Consider the following 23984-nt stretch of genomic DNA (forward strand, 5'->3'; position numbering starts at 1 on the left):
TATATAGCAAAACCCCTCAGTCAGGATGCAGAGCTCGCTAGCCCAACCAAGAGGTGTAGCTACCAAGGCGGCTACACAACACTGGACTCTGGAAAACCGGTTTGACAATTGGCTTCCCCTCTCTGTCCCTTTCTTCCTAACCCAGTGGCGTAGCTACGGGGGGCGGTGGGGGTGGTCCGCCCCAAGCGGCACTATTTTGGGGGCGGACAAAGGCATTCAGATAAGGCTCGGCTTGCTTTCGTGGACGGGCAGAGAATGAATAGGACTCGGGCAATGTCCTCTTCTTTTCTGTGCTGGCAGCTGCCCCTCCTCCCCCCTCTCTTCCTATTATTCCCTCTCTTCCTGTCTTGCTCCTCACTTACTGAAAACCATAGCTTGAAGAAACGGTTCACAACCTCTCTTTCCTTCTTTCATTTAGTTGCTTCCCTGTGAAATGGATCCAAAAAAGAAAAACACTCTTGCGGTAAATGCCCTTTTCTGACATTTTTCTATTCCAAAGTGCAGCGGGATGGAGAGAAATAGAAGGTTTAAAATATGAGAAATAAATACATAACTAAATAAAGCAAGACAGAGTGGTTGCAAAGTGGCCAGATTGGTGTTATTCACATCCAAATACATCCGCATCACTTTACAGAGTTTGCCAGTGAAGCGCTACTTTTGTTTTCTAGTCTTTCTTTGAACAGCATTGTTGTCCCCAGGTGGGAAAGTGTACCATTCCTGGTGGTACTGCAATACCTGGTTGATGGGTGGATTGGAAAACAAAATGTGTACCATGGCTCTGTGTTTATGGATGTGGTCTTTTTAAACCATACTGCTTACGTTTTGTAAGGATATAAGCAATGGAAATTGAAACGGTTCCCTTCAGGGCCCTGCAGTCATGTCCTTAACTTTTCAGGTAAAACCACTCGCTGATTTCTGAATAGTGAGTGAGAGATCGTTAAGGTAACCATGTTGTTTCTGCTTACATTTCACATACTTTACGTAATCTTGCATTCCCTATGAGTGCTTGCTTTTACTTTTTTTTTTTAGGCAGCATGTTACTCTTATCAAGTGCATAATTTGAATTGAGCCCCATCCAAGTGTCTATAGCGGGCACAATTAAGTTGTAGCTGAAGGCAGTGCGAGTTTCTCTCAGTGGGGCAGTATGGTGTTCAGTGGGGGAGAGGATGTGGCCAGAGCTGTTGAATTTGGAACTGGGGAACTGGGTTCAGCCTTCATGACCAGTCCACCAGACCACTCTACTGAGGGAACATATTCCCATGCTAGACCTTAGAAGGCCCCACTAGACCTTAGAAGGCTTGATGTCTTAGCACAAGCAGGTGTACCCTAGTGGTGTCAATTGTGAGTTAACCTTGAAGGCCTGTCCACCACGATCCATACTGAAGTTCATCTCCAGTCTTGCGGGCAGGCCTATGAAGCAGCACACCCTAGAGCAACAGTGATCCAGTCACTGTGACTCTGACCTCCCAGACCCGGTGGCTCGGGTAGGTCAAGAGTCAGAGCGTGAGCGGGGCAGATTTCAGACCTACTTTTAGAGGTCCTTCGCCTCACGCTGAGTCCACCGAGAACTGTTGTGGCCTACAGTCCTACTGAATAGGGTAGCACCAGACCTCAACAGGTATTTTAGGAATACGTTTTTTTGTTCACATGACCGACTGTGACTAGGAGACACTTACACTATAGATAGTCCCCTGTTACCATTGTAGATATCTTGATAGGTCCTGACGAATCGCGAGCGCACGAGCTCACTGCGAGAAACATGTTGACCACCAATCCCATGCACTACAACTAGAGACATTACACTCTACCTAGTGCTACATACACCTTTTTAATCAGGGAAGGAGACCATTAAAATAAATTGATTTTCCATACTGGTACTTTCGACCCTGTTTTAACTCACTTTTTGTATCTACAACAATCAGGCCCACACACCCGCACTTCACCTGACGGCTGTTGGATTAAAAGAACTCCGATAAAGTGCCCCTTTTTAGGGAGCCCGTTAGGCATTGCACCGCCGGCCCGACGAGGAGCAGCCCAGATGATGAAGCATGACACCTGAAAGGGTGTGTGAGGGCATTAAAATCCAACAAAAGGATTACCCACTTCACACATAGTATACATGTAGTCCTTCTAGGCTAAATCACCGATTCACCTCCACTCCTTTCCTCTCCCTGAGGAACTACTGGTAGCCTTCTTTTCTAAAAATCTCATTGCCGGGGCACCCTACCAGTTTGGACCTCCCACTCACTCCTTGTGAGCGGAAAACGCCCCCCTGATCCCTCCCTTTTGATACCTCTGTCACTATGGTCACATGAACCCTGAGCAGGTTAGGGCGGTGCGAACGGTGTGACCGCACTGGGTACCTATTTCGGGTGGGTGCGTAGTGTATGCAAGTATATTATGGTTTTAAAAAAACTTGCTGCCTCCTTCCTGGCCTCCAGCAATTTTCAGAAACAATAAAAATTTCCTGATAACTTTGTGATTAATGTTCTTCCTAGAGAGAGATCCGAGTTTTGTCTAGTGGAAGGGTTGACTCCTGGAAAGGTAGCACAAAGGGTTAATGTGCCTGCTGCAAAGAACATGTACCATGCAGATCACAAAGTGGACTGCTTGAATGGGGGGACCATGATGAATAGTCATTTAATGTCAGCTGTAGATGATGGATCCCTGAACAGTGTCATGTATGTTCATGTTTGCATTGTGCTGAGGGGATTACCAGGTAATTGTTCACGCAGCTCTCTGATGGATGTCACATGCCGTTTTTCTGAGTCCCCAGATAGATCATGCAGTCTGTGTGTTCTCTTTTGTACTGCCAGTCACTGCCAGTCACCGGTGTATTCAACTGTGTAGCCTTTGACCGTGTCATGTATGTGCATGTAACTTGCATGATCGAGGTAACTATTAGCGGCGATACTACGTGTCTCTCGGTCCTCTTTCAAGTGCTTGCCGTCCTTTTTCCCCAGCAACCCCCCCACACCCCCCCCCCCGCCCAATCTGAGGGATAGCCCCGGGCACCACATGCTCTAGCTAAAGCCTCTGTCCTAACCAATAGAGTATCCTCGCTCCCAAGTGATTCCCATTTGCACTTCAAAGGCAGCTTCTCCTTAGAAGCTCACCTTTTGAGCCAACACCCATGTTGCTTCTGCCAGTGAGAGGTAACACCTCTCCAAAACGTAGGCTTCTATTGTTTCCTTTTCTGGGAATCCTTTGTGCATCTCCCAAGAGAGGTCAGAAGGTTCTCTTAGGGACAGAAACCATGTGATATCTGAAACTGGTACCCGAGGCTTTCGACAACAAATTGGCTACATAAAAGTTACACACCACAACAAGTTACATTACTTTCCACTTGGACAACAAGCAAGCCTTAATTAACGAGTTAATACCTTTCAGTACCATTTTTAGCAGTCCCTATCAGAAGTTAGCAGTGCTGCTGTGGCAGCCTGGAACTCTGCACTTACCAATAGGGTTACTAGCCTTTTCCAAAGTAAAAACAACAGTTTGGGTTTTTACTGCTGGAACATGTAAAGAGAACATGTTCCACTTTACACTCTACTGCAGCAGCCCATGGCGCATGCAGTGCACCCTTCTGAGAGGGCAGTCCCTTAGTGCTGCATTATGGCACTCTCATCCTTGCGCCACTTATTGGGACCCCCATGGAAGTCCCCCCTTCACTCTCCTGTGTCATTTCCAGTGCTTGCAGGGGCTAGGGCCAGGTACTTATACGTGTCCAACCCAGGTGCTGAGCTCTTTGTTTACCCGCTGGACACATCGTCTACAAGCGCCTACCTTGTCATGCGTGTTGTCTTGCCCTTGAGCCAAAAGGCAGTGTTGTTACTTTCTTTGGTGATTGGGCACCTTGGGGTGGTTTCTCAAGGCCTCTGGCTGCGCCTTTTGGGACAACTGGTCCTACGTGGTGTTTTAGGGCATGCTTGACTAGGTGCTTTACGGCTGGGAACAAGTTGAGCAGGGCTTTCTTCCCAGGAGCTGGAACTCTGAGCCAGGTTTATCAGTGCAGATGCTCCAGTGATGACCACAGATGTCTTGATAAATCATGCACAATGGCATGATGAGAAGTGGCAGCTTTGGGTCCTTTTCATTGTTGGGAGGCGCATTGGGTCCCTTTCTTTGTCAGGGGGGAGGATATAGCCAACCGGGGAAGAAATGTGTGTCATGTCCATTCCCCTTTGGGCGATTTTACAAACGTGATTGGATTTCGGATGTGTGCTTCTCATCCCCTATGTCTGCTACGGGCCCTGCATGTAGTTTGTGATTTAACGGTTCTTGTGGTTGTTTGAACCTTTCTAATTTGGGATTCACCCACCTCCTCAGCAGTTGGGCTTACTTACCTTCCTTGGTATCCGGCTGTATGTTGTCACGTTGTATACTCATTCAAGTGTGTTGTACAAAGTAGCGGTAGGTTGCTTTTCCCGCTGCGTTTTAAAGGTCCTTGCAGAACGTGGGCAGTCCAATTCGACACAGAGCAGACTCAACATCATCAGGGGTTGCTTCCCCCACGCAGTATGGTTCGAGGGGTTCACTTCTCAGACCGCATGAAACGTGGTAGAGCTGTGGGCAGCCAGGTTTGGTGGGGAGTCCTCATCTTAATGAAGGTGGTAGTGTGAAAATGGCAGCCATTTTTCAGTGGCGAGAGTCACAAAGGTATTGGCCTCTTGGTCATTCAAACCGATATCCTGGGCTGGACTATGGGAATGTAGCTAAAAGATTATGGACACTTTAGCTTCGGGTTCAAGCAAACGAGAAGCCTTATCTTCTGCTGGGTCTAATATCAAATCAGTTCTGCTCGGCACACATGCTCTCCTTTGGTACTGTGCACATTTGATGAGGGTATTCTGCATGCCATATTGTCTTTGATTTCCTCATTTCTGGTGGCCCCACGCCTGCAATGTCTGCAAATCCCTCCCTTTGAGTGATTACGTTTAACCTCTGGGCCACACCCTGCGGTCGCCGTTTGATTCTTTAGGCAACTAAGACCTAATGCACAGGTTATCTCTTTCGTATGGTAGCCATGTGATTAATATAGTTTAAGTACGGTTTTACATTTACTCCTGCCACACCAGGGTGAGTAAATGTTTTCATTTCCCCACAACTGTTTGCAAGCTAGCTAGTTTTATGGCGCTTGAACCTGGCATTATAAAGATATGGATTTTACATACAGAATTCAAGCATCATAACATTTTATGAAGATGAAACCTAGCATCATAAATATATGCATTCCATATGGTAAACACTTCCACATTCTCGAAACTGAAGCGCATTGAAGAAAAGCTTGAAGGGAGCCGGCTGTGAGCCTCAGTCATATGACGGACACTTGCATTACCCCAACCCCTCCCTCCATTGGCAAGGTCGGGCTTCAATCTCAGTAAATTAAACACTCTAATGTAGGAACATCGCTGCCAATGCAGCCTGCAGTGCCCCCTGGCCTCCAGGAGGGAGGGTGACAGCAACCCCGTCGAGCGGTGTGATTCCCAGCTGTCCCTCACAGAATAAAATAACCCAAGAGCCCCCTCCCACCCCTCCCCCCCCACACCACCACCGATGCTCCTATTTGTTTACATGGACTGCGTGGAAAACATAGGATTCTTGTCAGCGGCGTGGCGCAACCCCCCGCTGTGCAGGGATGGAGGCACGCTCAATAACACAAGCGGTGGACTCTGGCTACTAATACAGCGTGGCACTGATGCCGCCCTCGCCGTTATATGTTGTAGAGTAGACTTTAAGGTACTTACTACAAGGATTGGGTCCCAAAAATGCATCAGTCGGTTTGTCGGTTAATCTCACAGCAACAAAAGAAGATTTATCTTGCAGCAGACTAGCGCGCTAAATGCTGTTCATTAACCTGACCATAAAAGAAAGGATATTGTCAGCCATAAGATTTTTTTTTTTTTCAATATTTATATAACGCGAACTCGACCCGAGGGTATACATTCCACATTCAGGCACAGGGAGCTTAAGTGATTTGCCCAGAATCACAGGACGTGGACGCGACCTCGAGGCTCGAACTCTGGTTTCCAGCACCAAAGTCGGCAGTTTAAGCCAACAGACCACATCCTCTCCCCCTAAATTGCCACAGCTGATCATGTAAAACGTGGTTAGGCTGACTGATGACTAAGAGGCTATGATAATGATGGTGTCGTCTATTCCCTCATTGCTTCGTGAGGATGTGCACCATGCATGCTAACTGGAATAGTGTACACTGTTTGCAAGTAGATTTGTGGGCCGGAGTTATTTGAATCCTATCTACACTATGCTTGAATATTTTAACGGTTAGCTGTAATAGGTAATACTGGACTCCTTCACCCTATATGCTTATTATTGTGCCTTGCCACAGGTTGACTCAGGGAGCCAGGTAGAGTTTTGTAGACTTCTTCATTGGTTCCATGTAAATATGTACATCAGTCCATATTCCAGTTGACAGCCTTCACCCCAGCCCCACCAGGAGCAGCCTCCCTGCTGCTCAGCCCAACTCCAACTGTCACCACTCATCCACATAGGCACCCAGGCATTCCATTCATCACAGCCACACCAACATTCCCATACCATCTCTCACTCTGGCTCAGCAGCTAGGAGAAAGCTGGGCTGGGTAACATGCATAAACATTAGGAGGATGTAACATTATCCCCTTCCTTTTAAATGAAAAATGACAGTATGGGAAAACATGGGAAGAATTATAAACAATACAAGAAAATATACATACAGAGATAAGTTTCAAACTCAGGGAAGCAAAACTAAATACAACTTCACAAGAGTAGGAAATAACACTTATATACATCGCTGAAGCAACATCCAATTTTGTAAGGCACAGAGAATCACCTTGCAAGGTCCCACCATGCTGGAGATGTGGGCCAACTCCTATTTTTAGGTTGTGCTCACAGTACTAGCGCCGTGTGCAAGACATGTTGTTATCTATTATGTGTGCTTTTGTCATGCCCATCAATTGTCATTGGTTGTTACCTATGGCATTCTGAAATGTTGGCTTTTATTTGGTATTTGTCCCTCCTTTCTGCGTCTGTTCCCACCCCAAAATGTTTATTTTGGTTGTACGCAGGCCATCTCAATGTGGTCATGCTCCTTCAGGGCGTAATGGTCCCTCCTCCCCTCTGGGCATGCAGCCTATCTTTTGGTTGGCCATCCCATCACAATGCCACACTTCCTCATTACAGGGCACGATCCTTGACTCTTTCAGTATGCTGCAGCAAGTTCAACCAATTACTATGGAATTTATTTCCTATTTTGTTGTGATATTGTTTAATTTTAATTAGTAGTTAATTTGGTATGACCAGGGAGGGCTGACGCGGGGATTCAAACCTGTGTCTAAAGCCCTAAAATCATCAGCTCTGTATGTTGCAACAGATTCAGCCCATCTGTCTGTTGTGTGTGAAGGCTAAGGTAGATGTTATCACAAAGGACTTTCCTCTCATTTCACTATGGAAACATATTTGACACTGTTTCCTTCCCAAACCAATCAAAGAATAATTACTTGATGAAGTGTTCCCTGCTTGCCTTCTCTGTATTAGGCAGTTGTAAGGTATATGTAGATAATTCTGTTTTTCTTACAAAACTGTAATTTTAATTGTATTTATACAGTGCTTACTACCCCTGACAAGGCGTTGAAGCGCTATATGCCAGGCATGCCACTAAGTATGCTAATAAATATCCCAAAAGAATGGTGTCACGCTGTATAATTTGTCTCAATCCCAGACTCTTGGGGGGGGGGTGAGGGGGGGGGTTATAAATTGGGTGCTGCAGCCTTCGTTGCTGGAAAGCGATGAAAGCGATTTTTAATATCAAAGACTTAGAAGGGGGATGCCTGGAAACACCACAGAGGTTGCCATAGGCACTTGTAAAAGTCCATAGGCACATGTAAAAGTAAAAAATGCGTGGCATATGGAAACTTCCTGTTGTTAGAAGTAAGTGCACAGGCGAAGCCAGGGGGCACTTTAGGCCTGAGCCTTGTTGTGCTAAGTTTCATGTGCTTGTAACACAAAGCCTTGTAGCTTCAGAGATAGATGATGAACTTCTCACCGAGTTGTTTTTCAAACCAGTGCTGAGTTTGCCCTAACGTTGAAAGGTAATTTAAACAGAGCAAGTTTGGTGGAGGGCACTCCAATGATGGATACCCCGGCCATGAGGCCTGGTGTCTCCAGATGATTCGCGTGGTTTAGGCCATGTGTACACTTCTGTTCATGCTGCCATAGACCCAGAGCCCGCTGGGAGTAGAACTCTGAAATGAGTGGCTAGTAGTAACGTTTGCTACTTAAGGCGGAAAGAAAGGATGGTGCTTCAGAATTTTAAACATTTTTGTGCATCTATTCACAACTACCTTTAAGTCAAAGTTATGCATGTGAGTGATCAATATTATTAACAATCGTCAATGATTTGAGTCGGAGCAACATTTTGCCAGATCTGAAGATTAAATTGTGCAGTACTCAGAATTTGGCACATTTGGGAGTTACACATGTTTTATTAGTAGAAGCTATTTGGATTTCATGTAATTGAGAGATGTGAGGGTGCCTTTTAAAAAAGAAAATGTAATCACTAAAATTAGCTAGGGACAGCAATAAATTGATAGCTGGAAGCGCCCAATCTTTGGAATTTCAGAACTGGCTGGCTTAACACCCCGGTGCCCTCCTCCCATTCCCCGTAAATTAACCCTACGCCCCCACCACGCTCCCATGGCTTTAACCTCCTCCTCCCTCATATTGTTCACAAAGTGGTTTTCGAAGTAAAGGAAAATGGAGCTTTGTGTGTTTTTAACTTACTATTTTTACATACATACCAGCATCTGTGTGCATATCTAGGCGTGTTTCACTTTACTTGTGTTTTTTTACTTTCACAGAATTGCCCTTTTGGTGGGCCTAGCCGCTACATCAAATGAATGCACCTGCATCCGTCATCTGTGTTTTACCCTGCGGGCACAAGTTTAAATCATGGTGTGTCTGCTCCCCTTTCAGTAAAATTAGTATCATTGAATTGGACAGCTACCAACAGCTGATATATTGATCTAATTGGGGTGAATACGTTTTTTATTTTTTTATTTAATTCTACAAATACACAGGATCTGCTTAAAAACTAATATGTTATATTGAACTGTATTGTATTTTGCTACTGTTTTAGGCATGCTAATGCATTTTAAAAGCTATCACTGTTGAATCTTTAGCTGTGATCAACTTACATTTTGGTGCTCAGATCTGTATATTATTGCACTTTGAAACCCACAGCTCTGTCATCTTAAATAGTAAAATAAAAGTGGCACAGTAAACCAGTCTGTTACAGCCGACATTCCTCTCTTTTGGAATTAGTTTTTTGATTCCCTGGGGCAGGTATTCCAAAAGACAAAGGGGGATATTCGCAAGAACGTGTGATAACTACCGCAAGAGGAGCGTAACACAACTTCCAACATCGCAGCCCATCACGGGAAAATAACCCTATGTCAACGTGGAATTCACAACAAGGTGGTACCATGTGACAGTCTGCCGTCACCGCGGACAATGTCCGCGATACAACCACCACGACGGAGATAAAAACACAAACCACAACACCAAAAAATGTGCAATGGGCCAAAGCGCAATGAGGAAATCAGTGATAAGCAGCGCCAGGCCTGCAACACGCAAGCCGAAAAAATCACCATAAAACACCCACACCCAAACTGACCTACACCCAAACACCATGGAGGCAGCTGGAGCAGGCGCAGAGGACGAGCTTAACCCCACAAACACCCCGGACGACCAGCCTGGGACATCGGGGACAGGGAAGGGCAAGGACAAGAAGACGAGGAAGACGAAGTTCAGTCCGCAGGGGAACAGGGTCATAGTCACGGAGGAGATGGAACACCATCAACAACTCTTTGTCACCTCGAACGTGTCATTGGGCACCAAAACTGGAATATGGCAGGACATCGTCGACAAGGTGATTGCCGTCGGAGAGCACAAGAGGACAATGGATGAGGTCAAGAGGCGATGGAATGACATCAAGCGGAAGACCAAGGAGAAACTCTCCACCAACCAGAAGGCAGCAATGCAGACCGGAGGTGGGGGCCCAGCACCACAGATCGTGCTGATGACATGGAGGAGCTGGTGTCGACAGTCATCAGTGTGGATACTGTGGCCGGAGTCACGGGACCGGAAACTGCTCGACAGGACACAACACAACCGCAACAGGGTGAGTGACCACCAGGTACTGGGGGGACGGGTGGAGATGGCCACGATGGCACACATGCACAATCAAGCAGGGCACAGTACACACCCACAATAACCGTGGCACCTCGCACAGACCCACAGACTGTCACAATGTACAATACCATGCTGTCAGAATATACATGTAAACACATTGTAATACACCATCTCCCCTTCACATCGCAGGGGCATCGTCAACACCTCCTGCACAGCAGTCCCAGCCACTCTTCACTGATGACGAGGAGGACAACACCAGAATTGATGCACAAGCCCTCCTAGACATCATTGACCTCATCCGCGACTCACCTCCAGAATCAGGGTAGCCCAGCTACATCGAGGAGACCCCACCCACCACCCAAACCACCCAGCAGGAGGCACCCACAGCCCGGCACCCTCCCAAGTCCCCCAGGAACAACAAATGGCCTTCCAACACCGTGTGCTGGAGGGCCAGAGGGAGACGGCTGAGCAGGTGCAGTGGTGTTCGAACTCATGGCTGCCAAATTGGACGCCGTCCTTGGGTGTCTATGTCCGCCCCATGGTCTCCAACGAGCCCTGACTGACATCGCTGGAGTCATGATGCGGAGAGTAGAACAGCTGTGCACTCAGAGTGGCTTCTGCGATACCAGCCGGGAGCTGGCACACATGCTAAGGCTCATGGAGGACATGGTGCGTATGGAGGCGGAAAGGATGGCAGCCACCACTGCACATCATCGGAATGTAGCTGGGATCTATCATGCCCTGCAGACCTCCATCATGGCATTGCAGCCACAAGGCGTGGCGCTGATAAATGCTGCTGCCCCCAACAAATTCACATGGTGTGTCGGTGCCTCACAGTGCGGCAGACGTATCCACCCAGGCCCCTGATGTGTCAGTGGCACACAGTGCCGCAGCCTGGACTACAACACCCACAGGGCAGCAGGGCACACATCCAGGGACGAGGACGTGGAAGGGTTTTTGATCATTAGGCACTAGCATTCATTTCCACCACCTGGCCTGTTTCTGCTTGGTGCCGCACATGGCTTTATGACCTTCCACTGACCCCTGATACACTCCGATGCACTCACCTTGAACAGCAAAATAGACTGCCACATCCTGTTTGACGACCAATGACATGGCGGACAGACTGCAGACTGTACCCTTCCTCTTCCGCAGTACATGTCCTCTCCAGATGGACTCTCGCTGGCCCTCCAGGGGCCCATATTGTGTAGTGTGCTCGGCATTGCCCTGTACCGCTCCAGCTGCAGAACTGCACTGGATGTGCAAATAAACATCCAATGACGCACTGCTGTGTCATGTCTTACATCAGTCAGGTATGGATGTGTGGATGAATGTGGGGACAGTGCCTTCCCTTGCGTCAATGATGTTCATTCTGTGGGATGCGAGTCAGAGGGTGCGACATTGCATTTTGTGTACCTGGTCCAGTGAACACTGCAACAGGGACACACGTATCAGTCACTTCCTTGTCCGGACATGGACTGGACCACACCCCGAGCCCACGAGTCATTGTGGCAAGCCCTGCCCTGGTCTGGCGTACAGCAGGCCAGACCACTCCGATGACGCACCGAGGGGGGGGCCTTATTGCTACCCATCGCAGGAGTACTCGCTGGTGGTGTGCAGGTCACTGGTCTAGTCGTCAGCATGTCACAGCCACTCCCTGAGGGCAGGTTTGCACATACACCACACCCATCCAGCACAGGAATCACTGGCCATGTGACTCTGCCAACATAAGGGACCGGCGACGTCACATTCCCCTCTTCCAGTGGTGACTGGATGACGGCCGCTCCACGCTTCTCATTCATAAAGGGCCCATGAGTTGTTGCGCACAGGGTTGGTGGCATCTGAGGCCTGGCGCATGACACGGGCCTACCACCATGTGGCGCTGACTGGGCTTGCACAGGTTTAATGTGGCACTCGGAGCATTGTGGCCAGCACAGGCACCCTGCCACAGGACGGTGACTTTGGGTGCACTGAGTCAGTGGCACCATAAGCTGCTGAACGGGTGTGCAGCCTGCGATGATGCCCCGTCCCAGCGGTCCGGACAGCTCAGGTTTTGCGTGCCCTGTTGACCGCAGTGTAGGCCAGAGCCAGCGGGCAGTGTGGGCCTACCGCCACGTGGCGTCACTTCCTGGATCCCAGAGTTAGTGGCACCCATTGGGCTGTGTGGGTGTGCAGCCTGTGACGGTGCCGGGTGCACTGGTATGTCCTCTACCATGGAGTAATCAAGACCCAGCTGGTATGTCCTCTGCCATGGAGTAATCAAGACCCAGCACCAGACGTGGCCTGCAGAGCGTGGCTGCATGGTGTGGAGGGTGCCATGTCTGTGGGCCCCGGGCTTGTGGCTTGCAGCGGCATGTGGTGGGACCTCCCGTCTTTACACCAGTGGCAGAAGGTGAGCAGTGAGGCATGGGTGTGCATGGGCGGGCATGCTCCGATGGGTGGTGGGAGGGTTGGGGTGCCTCTGCCTGGGTGTGCCTGGGCTGGCATGTTCCGATGGGCGGTGGGAGGGGTTGGGGTGCCTCTGCCTGGGTGTGCATGGGCAGGCATGCTCTGATGGGTGGCGGGGGGGTAGGGGTGTCTCTGCCTGGGTGTGCATGGGTGGGCAGGAGCTGTTGTCTTGTGCAGGTGTGTGTACTATGCCAGTCATGTATCTGGACTCTGCTTCAGCTGGTGGCTCTGACTCAGATGTGTGACCTGGTGAACTACGATACATACCTGCACGTGGTTGGAGACATACCAGTGGCAGCAGGTGAGCAGTGTGGCCTGGGTGCACAGGGCAGCACTGTATCTCTCTCTCCCTCTCTTCTTCTCTCTCTCCCCTTCTCTTCTTCTCTCTCTCCTACTCTCTTCCTCTCTCTCCCCTTCACTCTCTCTCTGTCCTTTGATGTGCGGAGGACACACCTTCTCATCATGATTTTTGTCTTGCAGGCTGGGACCTACGGATTTTCCCTTAGAGGAGCGGCCATGTGTCTTCATTTCATTTCAGTGTTCATTTTAATAAAGTTTAATTTGTTGCTTCGAAAGTGAATGTGTGCTTCTCTTTTCTGTGGTGACACATGCATGTCACCAGTTGTGATTGTGCGATGTCAGCCGGATTATTTTGTGCATGTTTGGGTGTAGCTGATGTGGCATGTCTTTGGTCGGGGGGGTGCCAGGGAGGGGTGGTCCTGGGGGTGGTGTCAGTGGATAATGTAGCCCTCTTGGGTGTCCGTCCGGGCCGCATGATGGGTGGCTCCATGGCTTCTGTTTCCCTTTTGGTGTGGCCCTGGGCTGGTCTCCCTTTTGTGGTGCAGGCTGCCGTCTGACTTTACACCAGGTCAGAGCAGGTGTAGATTTCCTGGTGCTAACGCGCCTTATCGCCTGTTTTGTATTTTTATCGCTGATGTGGCTGGTCGTTGTGAATGTTGTGGTGTGATGTGGTCATGGCTTTTGGCAATGGAAAGCCCACTCTGCATCTCATTAGCGATGTGGTGATGTTTTTTGCGGCTGCTATCGCGGGTAAACTGGTGTGGTCTGTTAACACCAGCTTGTGAATGGGGGGATAGATTTATCGCAACTTTGGCTGCGATAAAGTGCTGTTGACTCGGCGATACTTTCTTGTGAATATGCCCCAAAGGGTGTTTGTCAACTGTGACTTGGAGAGCTGCAATCTGAGCCTCGCACATCTGGCCCGTTCACTTTCCCAGATTCCTTCATTTTAGATGCATTGTAACCCACACAATAGCCGTTAGATACATCCACTTCAATCCAAAACACAAAAGTAAAAAACATGTACAGTACAACGCCAATAGCTCTAACTCTAAAAAATGTGAGAACAATTGTATTGCACATGCTTGTTGAATGTTGCTTTTCATTTGAAGCGAAATGATGGCGGATTGGCCCTCAGAATATCAAAACCAGAAAAGTGATGAATAGGGATTAGAACTGACTACTTTCTCTTTCTTTACAGACATACACATTACAGTACTTCTCCTGATGCAAAGTTTGATTGAAAGTGCATTGTTCACTCTTGGTTGCTGTAGAGAGCCACCCGGGCTCTTCCATACAATGTATCACACTCACACGCATTCCTATACCCCTCGGGGTGGGCTCGACCCGAGGGTATAGATAAATGGCGAAAGACCGCTCGGGGTCTTCCGGCCGACATAGCAAGTGTGGTGCTGTGTACTGTTCTTCCAGCGCTGGTGCGGCCTACTGTACACGAGGCCCCGCCACACTACATTGGAGACGAGGCCGGTTGCGCCCCACGCGTTCACCGCCTCCTGCTCAGAGTCCCGCTGGGAGCTTGCGGAGCCAAACCGCATTGCTACGATCCTGCCTGCAGAGAACGTCCTGCCCGGGACATACGCGTGTCGCCATTGGCGACTGTGGCTTACACTGTCCGCTCTTGCTGGTGCTCCTGCGGTGTGAACCGCATCCAGGCCCTCCACTGCTGTGTCCTGCGCCCGCCCACGTGTCTCCCAAGTGCTGAGGGAGCGCGTTCAGCTGGCGGAGCATGTGGAGGCTGAAGATCATCTGCGGGGAGTGCCTGCCCCAAAAGGGCTTCCCTCGCGGTGGCAATTCACGGTATTGCAGGCGCCCCCCCTGCCTCCTATGTCACACTGCACCGGCACACGGCGTCTGGCTGCAGTTTTCAGCCCACCTCTACCTGCCAGAGCCTGGGCCAGCTGTAAGGCCTGTTCCTCTGCGCTGCCTCCCCATGTGGCAAGTCTCAGGCCCTTACTTGGGCTGCTGCATGATACACTGTCTGCACCTGTCTCAGTAAGCCCTGAAGGAAAGGGGAAGGAGAGGAACCACACAGTCCGGGAAGGCTCAGTCAGCAACAGAGGGAGAGGCACACGGGGAACGCGCAAAGGCCCACCAGCACTTACACAGGGTGTGGTGCCTAGTCTGTCTCCCGCAAGCGTGCCAGGAGGATGTCATTCCCCTCAGCCAGCACCTGGGAATAGAGCTGCTTCATCCGCGCCTTCAAGACCCCAATCCAGCCAGCCACGTGCAGTCACGCTGGCGCGCATGCTCATCCGCAGATTTCTAGCGCCAAGGCTGCGATGCCGCGCCTTCACATGGACGCGTGGACACGATGAGCAACCAAGGCCCGACTGGCGCTGCCAGCCAGCAAGCTGGGGGGAGCACTCAGGACATGGTTGCCAACGTACCACCCCCAGGGCACAGTCACATGGCCGTTGCACCTCTGCCACCTTTCAGTGAGGCCTCAGACCCCGCCACGGCTGCGCCACGATGGAAAGCGTGAGTTGGCCGGCTCAACCATTACTTCAAAGGTACTAGGGAGAATGACGGCACCGTGAAAAGGTCGCTACTCATCTACTATGGAGGCTCAGAAATCCGGCAACAACGATGACTACGATGCAGCTGTCGCCGCACTCAACAGGCACTTTGACCCCCAACCTAACCCTGACTTCGAGAAGTTCAAGTTCAGAAGGGCGTCGCAGTTGGACACCGAGTCTGTTGACATGTTCTACGCGCGGCTGCGCCGGCTAGCCAGCACGTGCACCTTCCCGGATCAGAGGGAGGAAATACGGAACCAAATCATCCTGGGGTGTCATTCCAAACTCCTGCGGAAGCTGATCCTTTGTCAACCTGGGATCTCACTGGATGAGATCCTTGTCTTAGCCCGCTCCCATGAGCTGTCGGATGTTCTGGCTGACGAAATGGAGGCCACCCTACACACGCCTGTTCCCGCATCACACATGCCCAGGCACGTGCCCATCAAAGAAGAGAGGGTCGAGGCGATCCAACCACACCCCAACACATCCCGCCAAGTGCCGAGACTGCAGCCCGGAGGGCAGTGTGGATACTGTGGTGAGGATCACTCAGCGACGGCCATCCCGCTGCGGCAAACTCAACCATTTCTCTAAAGTGTGCCGCGGTGGTCAGTTCAGGCAATCCCCTTCGAAACCACGAGGCATGTCGCAATGCCTTTGCCAGGTCTCCATCGACGATTCGCCATCGACAAGGGAGGTCCCGCAGCAAGAACTCTGCCCTGCTCTTGAGGACGATGATGACGAAGTGTTCGTCGTGTCGTATGTCAGCAGGACCGATCATCGCCGGAGGCCACCACCCATGTGCTCCGTCTTGGTGGGAGAAACGGCTGTTCAGGCCCTCATCGACACCGGCGCCTCTGTCAACGTGATGAGCAATATGACCACCTGGCGCCACGGCCCCCGCTTGCGTCTTCAAGGGCCTGGATTTATACGTACGGGGGGATAGATCCACTTCCTCCCCGAGGAGTTATCCATGTCAAAGTCACCAGCAGAAAGTACATCACGGAGACCAGGTTCCACATCACAGAAGGAGGGAAGGGGACACTGCTGAGCTGCCATACAGCTGAAGACCTAGGGCTCGTCTTCTTTGCCAACCAGATCCATGACTCCCACGCTGAGGCCATTCTGAAGGAGTTTCCAACACTATTCACTGGATTAAGGAAACTCAAGGGGAAGAAGTTCAAACTCCACATCAACCCCACAGTGAGACCAGTCACCCTGAGGCACCGGAGAGTGCTGTTCAACCTTCACCCACAGGTGGAGGAAGAGCAGAAGAAGCTCGAGGATCTCAACGTGATTGAAAAGGTCTCTGGCCCCACCCCGTGGGTATCCCCGCTGGTCGTGGCTCCTAAACCCAAGCAGCCCGGAGCCATCCGGCTCTGCGTGGACATGAGGCTACCTAACACCACAGTCAAGAGAGAACACCACATTACACCCACCATGGACGACATAGTGGCTGACCTGAACGAGGCCAAGTGGTTCTCGAAACTGGTTTTAAACGCGGGGTACCATCAGCTTGAACTTGAACCCGAGAGCAGGTACTTCACCACCTTCTCGACGCACGTTGGCCTCCGGAGGTATAAGAGACTCAGATTTGGGGTGTCGTCGGCAGCCGAAGTCTTCCAAAACGCCATCAGAGAATCACTGTCGGGTCTGCAGGGCGTGATTAACCTCAGTGATAATATCCTGGTGTTCTCAGACACGTTGGAAGACCACCACACTCATCTCTGAGCCACCCTGAAGCAACTAGAAGACTGAGTACTAACCCTTCATAAGTCAAAGTGCTCATTTTACCAGGAATCCGTCGATTTCTTTGGGTACATCTTCACCAGAGAAGGACTGCTAGTGGACCCCAAGAAAGCCGCAGCCATCCGGGCAGCAAGCACACCAAAGAACCCCACCGAATTAAGAAGCTTTCTCGGCATGGACACATACTGTGGAAGATTCATTCCGAACCTCGCTGCCATGTCAGAACCGCTCCATGCTCTCACACGCAATGACCACAAGTGGGAATGGACTGTGGCCACCAATGCAGCATTCAATGACATCAAGGCAGTGCTGTTGGACAAAACGATAATGGCTGACTTCCATCCGGGGCGGCGCACGGAACTGATTGTTGACACCAGCCCAGTTGGCCTTGGAGCAGTCCTTCTTCAGGAGCACAGCCAAGAGGTCTGGAGGCCGGTGGCCTACGGCAGCAAGGCCCTCACGGACGCCGAAACCAGGTATGCCCAAATCGAGAGGGAGGCCCTGGCCATAAAATGGGTGTGTAAACATTTTCACTTATATCTGTGCGGCTAAGAATTTCACCTGGTGACTGACCACAAGCCCTTACTCCCGCTCTTCGCAGGGTCGTCCAGACTGGCACCCCCGAGTATAGAGCGATGGGCGGTGCAGCTGCAGTCCTATAATTTCAAGGTCATTTTCCGTCCCAGGGCCCACAACCCAGCCAACTACCTTTCACGCAACCCTGAGTCCACGTCACCCTCGGGATACTCATCAGATGCATGCCACTCAGAGGGGTTCGTGAAGATGGTGTCGCAAGGAGCGTGCCCCACACCCATGATACTCGAGGAGCTCGGCCGTGCCACTACCGAAGATGAGACAATGTCCCGGGTGAAGAACGCGCTGATGAACAATGGCTGGGCTCATTTCATGGACAGAACCCGCACTCTCAGGACGGAAGTCAGCCACGCTCGGCAACAACTCTGGCAAGTGAGCCACAAACTCAGTGTGGGGGAGCAGGGGGACATCTGCTCGTGATTCCAGAAAGACTGCAGAGACGGATACTCCTGCTTGCGCATGTTGGACACCAGGGGATGGCTAAGACGAAAGCCAGGCTGCGAAACATCGCACTGATGGGTCTGCCCGAGGAAATCAGGTCAGACAATGGACCCCCGTTCCAAGGCCGGGATTTCCAAGAATATCTAGAAAACAAAGCGATTCACGACCGGAAGATCACCCCGTTGTGGCCTCAAGTCAACGGGGAGGTGGAGCGTCTGATGCGAACACTAAACCGAGCACTAAACCGAGCACTGCGCATTGTGGTAGACCAAGGAGAAGATGCAGAAGCGGCACTGGATCAATTCCTCGGCGCCTATCGACAGGCACCCCACAGCACCACCAAATGCGCCCGTCACACTTACTCTTCAGGCGGCCCCCGAGAGACAGCATCCCGTCAGACCCAACGTGGGAGCCCCCAGAACGGGACAACGAAGCTGTTCAGGACTATAGGGAGATGACAAACTTCAAGGCCAGTGAGGCCCGCCGGGCACAAGAGCCACAGCTAAAAGTAGGGGATCGAGTGGTAGTCAAGGACAGGCATCTAGGCTGGAAGTTCAGAACACCCTATGAGCCCGAAGGGTGGACCGTGGTCGGCATTCAAGGGACCATGGTCACTGCCCAACGTGGGCTACAGTCTGTCACAAGGAATGTGTTGAGTTTCAAGAAGATTAGCGATCAAGGTCCTTGCCAAGAAGAGTCGGACTTTCCCGAGAGCACTCTAAGTTTTTCCCCACCTGGCTCACCGGGAATGTCGAGACCCTTGCAGGGGAGCCCGCCAGTGGCGATCGATGGTGCTATCCCTGGGGATGGTCGACTCTGTCAAGACGAAGTGACTGGGACCCTCCCTAACACTCCATCGAGTGCAGCGGGCAATTCCAGCTCCCGGAGCCAGAAGTATGGTCTCCGGCCAAACCCTGCACCGAGTCAAAGACTAAAAGACTTTGTATATACCGCACCATGAATCTGAAGTTACTGATGGTCAAGTACTAAAAGAAAGGAGGGATGTAGAGAGCCACCCGGGCTCTTCCATATAATGTATCACACTCACATGCATTTCTACACCCCTCGGGTGGGCTCGACCCGAGGGTATAAATAAATGGCAAAAGACCACTCGGGGTCTTCCGGCCGACATAGCAACTGTGGTGCTGTGTACCGTTAATCCAGCGCTGGTGCGGCCTACTGTACACGAGAACCCGCCGTGCTACAGTTGCTTCAACGCTACTTGAATATGCGGCAGTGAAAAGCACGGAGTTAATCTTTCAGCTATCAGTGATTCTCAGGCATTTCTAAACACCGCCTTACATGAATGAATGCATGCTCATTCTACTGTCACCATTACTGCCGGTGCTGCAGCACTGGGCCACGCTGATGGGGTGCGCTTAACTTGGGCCCATTTTTCAAGAATACGTTGCTTACCAGTTTCAAGAGAAGGAATCTTACCAAAACACGTTATGTTATTCTCTCATCAGTGCATATTACAAAAATATTTTTAGGTAGAAAAGCCCTTAAAGTGTGTTTTAGAGCCCCATCTATAAATGACGGATAGTGAAATAAAACAAACACAGCATGCCAGGTTTAGAACAAATAGGGACGATTTAAATAAAGTCCGATTTAAGCATCTTGTCCAGCCCTTTGCAAAATCTTAAAACTAAAACAAAAACTAGTATTATCTTTTGGGACAGTGGCAACACCAGTTGTGGGTCAGGGAGAAATCAACGCCTCACCCAAGCTAAGTGTGTCAGTGCCAGGGTCCTCTGTGAGTAGTTTTGCCTCAAGCAATCAGGTTTCAGTTTTGGGCAGATTTCAACTGCTTAAGGGTCTCCTGATGCTGTGGTTTTCCACGGTATGCTGTGGTTCTGCCATATATGCTAATAGATCTCATCCAGGTAGGAGACTAAATTTTAAAGCAAGCTCTATTTTGGCAGTCTCCAGCCTGAAATAGCCTGTGCAAAATAATGTACCTTTCCACAGGACAAATTTCAGCAGTTGGCTGCTTTCAGTGGAGATCGAGCGACACCCTATACCAGATATTATTTCCTCCAATATTCTATGCACACCAAAACATTGATGACTTAGGGAACCACACTGCTCTGTAGCTATCAGACAAAAAGCATGACACCAAATTCAAATTCATATTTATTCAGTCATTGTAGGACCATAAAAAACACAGGATAAAACATTTACATCTTCATAAAATATAAATAACACTAAAAGCATCATAAAACAGATAATCATTAAAATGCATAGATTCTTTACAATTTGATAGCAGTAGTGATATAACTGAGAACAGCAGTGCAAACATCGTGTGATTCTAATCTTTGTAGATAGATCAAGTGCACTTTGTAAGAATTAAAGGGCTTATGTAGTGCAGGGCGTAAAAAGCGTAATCCAAGAGAGTCGTATAAAGTACAAAAGGACATAAAATGAGCAGTTGATTAAACAGTAACACAGTCACAGGTGCAGTGTGGGAGGGAGGGAAACCAGGAGCCTTCTACTGGGAAAGCCACAAGGAAATTAACTATATTCAACCTAAATCTAGTGAGATAAAATCTGGGCTCTGAGTTTGTTATCCAGTACAGGTAAGGCTCCATATCAGATGATGTGGATATCTGCATATCTCTTGTAACTGTGGTCACCTCAAGGGATTTTTCTACTCTAACTCCATCTTTGTAAGTTTTGTAGCTCTCCTCGACTTCCATTTTAAGATCAGATGTTATACTTTGCGGTGGGATGACTATACCCCAGGTTATAGAAGGTGTTTGCATGCCACCAATATTTCCTCATTATAGGATGTACACGTACCTGTTTATAACACAGTTTGTATTATGTACAAAGGCTGCTAGATGATGTTCTTGTTCTGGGGGAGTGCGTTATGGCTCAATAGGCTTACCTTGGGGGGGGTGACCTATACTTAAACAAGCATTGGCAAAGCCAATCGCTCTCTGCAATCTGAGAGCTATTGGCGTTGTCAATGTCACTGTGTCACCGAGACCTTTACTTGCATTTTAGAACAGCCCACTGCTACTTGCAGTGAGCTTTTAACAACATATCACCCATGCACCAAATGAAGGGAAAGAGTGTGTCCAGTTGTAATACACAGTTTCACGCAAGAAAGGGAAATATTATTTTTGTGTGTAAATAACCTCTTAACATGGCCCCCACTAGAGCCACAACAGCCTTTTGTATTAAGGGAACAGAGCAAATAGTCATTGAACAACACAAAGGTTTTGAAAATCTTCAGTTACGTTTCCCTTCAACTAAACTAATCTGAGAGCATAAGGATAAAAATGTACCGATTACTTAAGCCGGGAGATTGACACAAGGCATCTGGGGAATATTGATTTTCAGTACTAACAACAACATGGAGCCTTCTTGGAACCAGAGTCATGCATGATATCTGCTACTTGACACTTGTGGTGTCAACAGCAGTTTCAACAGCAGTTTGAAAGCCAGAAAAAGACCATGCCAGAGCATGAAGTCGTTCTGGCCATGTAAAGGCAATTAAATAGATTTCCTGCTGCACTCCTAATGCAAAGTAAAACATGTGTGTTCTGGCTAAAGGATGCAGTCCCTCTAATGAAATCAGGAGGTTTGTGCACATTGAAACATTGCCTGTGTATGCAGAGTAGGTCTGCAATGAACATTAATTTATGTGCAATGAGCAGACACCCCCGTTACCCAGCCGGCTTTGGTCATTACACTCATACAGTACACAGGACGTAATAGTACATGTTCATCACAATCAATTCTTATGCTACTGTGCACTCAACCACACCACATGCCCCTTACCTAGCACCAATGCAGAAAGTCATAGCCACAGAGAAAATTGTTATTTATCCTCTCTACCTCCGGGTATTAGAAGGCTTCTTCTCTAGCACTTCGCAGGCAATTTACACATCTGGATGCCTGTCAGTAATCTTCCAATCAGAAGCTCATAATGTGCGTGAGGTCAGGGTCCAAGGTACAATGTAACCAACCCGAACGGTAGGGAGCCCTGTATGCAAATTGAAGGAGACAAGGGCTGAGAGATCCCCGTGAAGTACACTATCACAGGATGCAGAGTAGCGACTGTTGCAAGGCAGGAAATGTAATCACTAGGAAATTGTTTTCAGAACTTCGAATGCACATAGCTTCCTGTTTCTGCTGTTGTAACATGAATCACACAAATAAACAGTGCATTGTACTGCTCCAGAAGTGCAAGCTGAGGAATTCTCCCCAATTTCCTTATGGAATTCAAATATTGACAATGATTGATGCAGTGTATTTAATAATATACAGCAGGAAAACGAGAGAGGGTGCAATTTAAGGCATGTGAATTTGGGTTTCATGGCTACATTGCATGGTGCACGCTCTCTGTAAGGGTGACAACGTTCAAGTTACACTATGCGCAGGTTCGTGTCAAAGCCGGCAGGGGGTGGATGGAATGCTGCTGCTGGAGGTTGCCATCGAGGTGCAGCAGCTGGAGGCTCCGCCCGTGCCAAAATGTGTTGTATAAATGCTAATTAACAACACGAGTAACACAAAAATACACTGACACATCTATTATTTAGCGTGGACATATCTATTAATTCAAAATGCCTAAAACAAGTGAACATTCATCTTTGAAGCAGCAGCTTTTGTGTCGATATAAGAACAGGATTTGCAGATTTACAGCTCGCTAGGAGTGAGTGCCTGTGTGAAGTGCTTAAAATCAATCACAAAAGTAGCTGCAAAAACAGTGGCTTTACTGGGTGCTGTGGATGGATAGTAGTAATTGGTCCCTCTCTATGGGAAGGCTAAATACAGGAAGAGGTATGACCCATGCACATGCAAGCTGTGTTCTAATGGGGAGAAGAATAGGAGAGTGATGATGGAGCCAGAAGATTTGGAAACCTATGGGCGGGCTGAAGCATACAAAGTATATACAGCATGTCTCTTTAAGACAGCACATGCGCTGTCAAGGGCCAATACTTAAAAAGGGGGAGCCATGTTGTATACACTGTGTAGGCTTTAGCTGAGTTAGCAGTTTAAAACTGCCACTCTAGTCTGCAGTGGCTGGACTTAGCGCCTTCTCTTGAGTGCCCTCCATTATGCATTCACTCAGCTTAGGAAACTTTCAGGCTGAGTTACTTACTGCATGGTTTGAAGAGGTGGGTCTCCGACAGGGGACAGTTGGGGAGGAGTGGTGGTTGGCTTCGCTGGTGTCATTCAGCTTAGAGTGCGGCGCTGTGTACAAGTGTGCCGGTACCTTGTATTACCCCCCCTGCTGGCCAGTTAAAACCCTTGGCTCCTAGTGAAAAGAAACAATGGAAGACCACAAAAAGCAGATGAAAATGGTGCAGCAGAAGACTGGAATGCCCCCCGATGGTGCACCTATTGCTGGAGACATGATCTTGGGAACCGCGTTGCTTCCTGCCACCACAAGGGAACAATTGGATGCAGACCCCATGGCTGCAAAGTTAGACACCCTCCTCAATACCATCACTGTGACCCTGCTGGACTTTGGGGGAAGGGTCGATGCTGCGGCACCCGAGTTTGGAGTACTGGAAAACTTTTGGACAGAGTGAAGAGTGCAGATTCCTCACTTTACAGTTGGATATGCACACTGGGTACCTGATGTACTACCCCCACATGGCGCACCCCCAAAGCGTGTTGTGGCCAGGTTACTGAACTTCACAGACAGGGACACAGTACTGCAAGCTACCCAGCAGCTAGACGTGTCATGTTTGATAATGTGCAGCTCTTCCTT

The sequence above is a fragment of the Triturus cristatus genome, chromosome 3_2, assembly GCF_964204655.1.
Source record: "Triturus cristatus chromosome 3_2, aTriCri1.1, whole genome shotgun sequence".
Lineage (NCBI taxonomy): Eukaryota > Metazoa > Chordata > Amphibia > Caudata > Salamandridae > Triturus > Triturus cristatus.